The 6140-nt window shown below is 35.7% G+C and overlaps 1 non-coding gene across 1 annotated transcript; it reads right to left on the reverse strand.

Moving 5' to 3' along the window:
* Positions 1-2300: 2300 nt before the first annotated feature.
* LOC137765522 (small nucleolar RNA SNORA70) lies at positions 2301-2437 on the reverse strand. Its single transcript, XR_011074175.1, has one exon. It is a non-coding gene; the product is annotated as a small nucleolar RNA SNORA70 (small nucleolar RNA).
* Positions 2438-6140: the final 3703 nt, after the last annotated feature.

Below are 6140 nucleotides of genomic sequence, written 5' to 3' on the forward strand. Positions count from 1 at the left end.
GATACACAATAGGGCAAGATAAGTTTATTGTTCTTACACAGTTATGACACAGATCAGGAGAAAATGCTATAGTACATGGAGTAATTATGAAACAGTAAAGTGCAAATTAAATTCAGAGAAGAGATATTAGTGAGAACTGAAGAAGTGGATAAGATTTCATTGACAAAGTTGCCAGTAAGGAAAGGAAGAAGGCATGGAGCTAGAAGGAGAAATGACATTTAAGGAACACAGAATATGTACAATGCAGTATTCTTGGGCACAATCACAGTGCCTGAGCTGGGCCTAGAAGCATGAAATGAAAGAGAAAGGGCATTCCAAGAAAAAGAAATAACAACTGTTAGGAAAAAGGAGTTGGCTAAAGATGGTAAATTCAAGGAACAAAAGTAATATCTGCCTTCCAGAAATAAGGCTATACTGAGACAGAATGAGATCACAAAATAAAATGTAGATGAACTCAGGGACAGAACAAGCTACATAATTTGCTATACTATACATAATTTCCAATACATAATAAAAATGGTGGGCGTTCAAAAGTTTTTAAGAATTTTGGGATAGTGATAGCAGTGTCTTAAGCAAGAATCAGGTCTTTCTACGCACGTGGCCCTGAGCACAGCACAGGCCATGGGACCATGAAGACAGCTCTGGTGAAGGACATTATAAAGGAACCTGAGATTTAGGTATAAAAGCTTGATAACTGATGAGCAATAGAGGAAAACAGGCTCTTAAGCCAGGGAATGACTTGAAATTAGTTATTTAGGAAGATTTTACTGGCAGCAGCATATAGTCTGAACTGAGAAGACCTCAGACTGGAGACATGAAGAAGAGTTCAGAATTCAGAGTTCAGAGACCATCGCAATCATCATAGCCTGAGGGAGAGGCTTGTACCAGCCTGGTGGAGATGGAAATGAAGAAGAAAGGAAAATCTGACATATATAGCATGATGACACATTTTTACCTCCCAAAAGTAACAAACATGGTAATAAATTTTTGTTTCATTTTGGTTTTAACTGGAAGACTGAGAAAATGATCGTAACACATACAAAATGACCACACTGTGAAATGACACACGCCTTAGGACTGAAGTCAATGAGACCACGTAGAAGCTGTCATCTGAGGTAACAGGTAGCTATCTAGGTTAGAATTCAACTCAAGTTAAATTTCCTGAACATTTAAACTTTCGATGGTGGAAAAGGCTAATTTAGAAAATGATAATTTCCCTGATTCTATAAGGGTTCAAATTTTTGGCCATAGTATTAGTTTCCTATTGCTGCTCTAACAAATTACCACAAACTTAATGGCTTAACCAGACACTGTTGGTAAGGCTGCATTTTTTCTGGAGTCTCTAAGAGGAGAATCTGTTACCTTGCCTTTTCCAGTTTCTAGAGGCCCCCTACATTCCCTAGGCTATGTCCTTCTTCCATCTTCAGTATCAGTAGGGTAGCACTTTTAAATCTCTCTCTCTCTCTCTCCACCTCTCTCCAGCTCACACACACACACACACCACTCCCCTTCCCCCAGATATGCACACCCCTATCTTGGTCTTTTCTGACTTTCTTACCTCTCTCTTATCAAGATTCTTGTGATTACATTGGGACCACCTGATAATCTACCCATCAAGATCCTTGATTTAATCACATCTGCAATGTCCATTTTGTCCCATAAGGTAACATATTCAAAGGTTCTGGAGATAAGGAAGTGGACATTTTATTTTTTCAGTGGAGGGAGCATTATTCTGTCTACCACAACCACTGTTAGGAATTGTCATTTGTTGAGAGTTTGGGCTAATTTTCATCTAGTTTTATTCAGCTCTGAGATCCTAAGGTTCTAAGAGACTTGGGTTTTTTTTGTTTGTCTGTTGTTTTTTTGTTTGTTTTTGTTTTTTGACAGGAAAGGAGGATTCATTGGTGGGCATGAGTAAGGAGGGGACAGCACCAAGGCTCTCATGAGTGCAGGGCCTGTCATTTGTCCAGGGGACCACAATTAGGGATGTATTTGACCCCACAGGTATCTGGGATGAGCCGCTCTTCTGCCACCATGTTTTCAAATTCATCCACATTAAACTTAGTAAATCCCCACTTCTTGGAGATGTGCATCTTCTGGTGGCCAGGGAACTTGAACTTGGCCTTACAGAGGGCCTCAATCGCATGCTCCTTGCTCTGCAGCTTGGTGCCGATGGTCATTATGACTTGGCCAACGTGGACTCTGGCCACTGTGCCCTGGGGATTTCCAAAGGCACCGCACATACCTACCTGGAGACTAGATTGAGGACAGCATGCCAGTCATGAATGTCCACTGGAAAGGGCTGTCTCCAAGGTCCCTTAGGGCATCCTGTACAGGCAACAGGCTGCACGCACTACCGAGGAGGCTGCTGTTTGCAGCCATTGCATGCTGGGTGCCCCCACGGGGAAAAGACCATGGTTGGCTTAATTGGCTGCAACTAAGAAACTTGTTTTGTTGTAAAGAAAGTAGTAAAATGAGACTGGAGCATAAACCAGAGAAGGAGATAAAGGTTGGATTTAACCAAATTTAAGCCCTTACTTTGGATCAATTTCCCAATCGTAAAAAGAGTTGAGCAGAGGGCACACTTTTGGGAGTTAAATGCAGTGAGGATAGTGAGAGGAGAAAAAGTGGTCAGTAATATGGAAAAAAAGTAATAATGATACATAAATTTATGGGCTACATTTTTGGTCATTGACCTAATGTCTTATCCCAGAGAACATTTAATTGATAGCTTAAGATGAGGGATTGGAAGTTTTGATATTTAAGCTTGCTAGGATTTTCAAAATGATGCTACCAACTGGTTCAGCAAAGAAGCAAAACATAATTCAAAAATATCATTCACTGGGTGGAGAAGTGGATAAACATATCAAGATGTATTTTATGAAACTCAAAAGAAATCTGGGGCTTCCCTGGTGGCGCAGTGGTTGAGAATCTGCCTGCCAATGCAGGGGACATGGGTTCGTGCCCTGGTCTGGGAAGATCCCACATGCCGCGGAGCAACTGGGCCCGTGAGCCGCAATTACTGAGCCTGCGCGTCTGGAGCCTGTGCTCCGCAACAAGAGAGGCCGCGATAGTGAGAGGCCCGCGCACCGCGATGAAGAGTGGCCCCACTTGCCACAACTAGAGAAAGCCCTCGCACAGAAACGAAGACCCAACACAGCCATAAATAAATAAATAAAATAAATTAAAAAAAAAAAAAAAAGAAAGAAATCTGTAAGGAACAGTTTGATCAACATGGTTATATTGTGAGAACAACAAAGAAGATAAGGGAAATTGAAAAAGAACAATGAAATGGATAGAATTTTATAAAATATTTCTGACCCAGAGATTTTTATGCTAAACTACTTACCCTTCAAATGAAAAAGTGTTGTATGAAGGGTGAGGTGGGTAGGGATCATTAAACTCTAAATTATTTTGCACAGTTTGATTATGTATATTACAACTGCCAGGAAAGTAGGCAAAATAAGAGAAAAATCAAAGGTACTAGATGTCCTTTTGGTGGAGCACTTAGTGTTATCTACTGAGTTCTCTGGGTATTCTATGATTCTACAGAGATGCGCACATTAGATCACCTTTCTGTTGACTAGGTTAATTTATAACTCAATGGGACTATCTCTACAAATTAAGATGTAGAAAACTGATGGTAACCCAAGTAATTTTTGTCCATAGAAATGCAAATAAATTTTGTTCAGTAGAGATACAATTGATTTCTACTTTGTAGAAATTATGACTTGAAACAATATATTTAATAGAACCTTATAATGTTAATCAGTGTTAAATTTTTAGCAAATTCATTTAAGCATTTATGATTATATATATGTATGGATATACATATGTACAATATATTATATATAATATATATTAGTATGTATTATGTGTGGGAATATATAATAGAGACATTATCTTGAAAATCTTTGAATTGCCTTTAAGAGTTTAGTAGTTCCTTTATTAATTAGAGTTGACTTTATTTTTAAGTTGTGTTAATTTTATATTCATACAAAAATTGTGGTTTTATCTTTTTGAACATTTATACTTTAACACAACTCTTGCTTGATAAAATATTCTGATGCTAGGTATGTATTAATTATTACAATACAGATGGATAAAAAGATCATTTGGGGGAATTCAGTTTATAAAATCTGAATTTAAGCAAACACTTGAAGATAGAAAAGAGCTCGCTTTTTTGTAGACTCATGCTTTCCAACGTGAATGTATTGTCATCAGAATGTATAGGCATCCAGGATTATAAACTGATTTACAAGGTAGCTTGTTCATTATGGTACTAATTTGAGGATTCCCTAGGATATATCAGTTGGAAAGATTGTTGTATATTGTCTTAATTTTCAGAAAGTCAATATTTCTTAGAGAAAGATATTTCAGATTTTTAAATATATCCCAGAAAAGAAGCAGCATATTCTGAAAAATCGATGCTTTCTTTTTTCTTTTTAGTGGGGAGAGGTGTTAAGATAGACCTAGGTATCAATTGTAACTCCATTGTCCCCCATTGACTTTAATCAGAACATTTTGTTTTGGTCAAAGTACATTTCTTGTCTCAAACTTGATTCTCAGATGTGTGTAATCAAAATAAATGCAAAAAGTACAAAGTAGATATTTAATTTTTTATCTTTCTCTGAGTTAACTATATACTCAATGAAAATGTTGATCTTATATTTTCATGAGACCTTTGTGTTACACAATATGCATATAAAATTCCTTTAGAAAAACTATAAATTCTTGCATCTCTTCTCAATCATATGATTTATATAATTTTGAGAACACAGCAGCCCTGCAGCAAAACATTCAATGAATTATTTAAAAATGCTGAGAACTGCTTTATGGGTATAAAGAGCTAAATAAGGATCGTCTAATTCTACCAGTTATTAACATATAAATTCAAAAAAAGGAAAAAGTCCACATACAGGTATTTTGTCCAAAATTAATGTTTCCTACTTTTAAGAAGGTCATAAGAGCAAAAATGACATAAACTTTGGATCCACTTCACTTCACACATTTATTTATTCATCAATATTTCCATAAGTAAATTTGTTAACCTAAGTGTAAATGTTTCAAAGAGGAAAAAAATTCAGAATATATCAAGGAAAAATACAAGAAATTAAAAGGAATAATAAATATGTGAATACACATAATCACATTCACTAGAATGAAAGCTCAGATAAAACAGTACATACCTTAGGGCATCATTCATTATCACACATACACATAAATATATATACATCAGTGACACATTTGGGAAAGAAGATGAACAAATTGAAGAGTTCATAAGAAAGATTTGAGGAAAGGTTTGGAAAATGAGGAAAGGTTAAAAGAAGAAGGTATGTTCAGTCAAATGAACATACCAAAAGGAAATATGATAGTTATTTACAAATATATATAATGAAATGATAAAAAAACAAGACAAAGAATAGAAAATATGAACTAGGAAAGATATGCAAAAATTAAGAAAATCGCTAAACAATGAAGGATGTAAACCTAAAGGATATGTAACTCTTATGGTAATAGTGTCTGTCATTATTGAAAAGCCAATATTGAGGTTAGATGCTTATTAAGAAAGGCTCATAAATAATTAAGTTAACCCTGCCTTACTACAAAGGAGAACAGATATAAACCAAGACCTTCCTTCCAAAGTTGAAATCTAATTTTACTTTCTCTTTCTCTCTCTTGTTGAGATTGGGCTGCCTTTAGCCTTCTAACTCATATTTGAAAAATATTTGAGTTTTTCACATAAAAATAGAATAAAGTACAAAATGAAGTGAAAATAAAGACTACATTGAAAGCAGGATTAGCTTGTACAAGCATGATGGAAAATGAATTGTGGTTTTTTTACTGGTCCAAAAGTTAAACATTAATTATTTAGTCAATATAAATGTATTGCTTTAATATGCCAGGCACTGTACTAGGTACTAATACAAATCCATTGCAAGCAGAATCCAAATATGGCTTTCTCTTCTTCAAGATCATGGGTGTCTTATATATATATCTTATATGACTACTAACCATCTCTCAAATAATGTGTTGTTGGTTTCAAGGAAACCCTTCTCTCTGTATAATGGGAAAGAACATCAAATCAGAAGGCACTTCTTCCAATCAATAGAATCACCTTTACGAATGGAGAAAAATAC

This window comes from Eschrichtius robustus, chromosome 5, assembly GCF_028021215.1.
Source record: "Eschrichtius robustus isolate mEscRob2 chromosome 5, mEscRob2.pri, whole genome shotgun sequence".
NCBI classification, from domain to species: Eukaryota; Metazoa; Chordata; class Mammalia; order Artiodactyla; family Eschrichtiidae; genus Eschrichtius; species Eschrichtius robustus.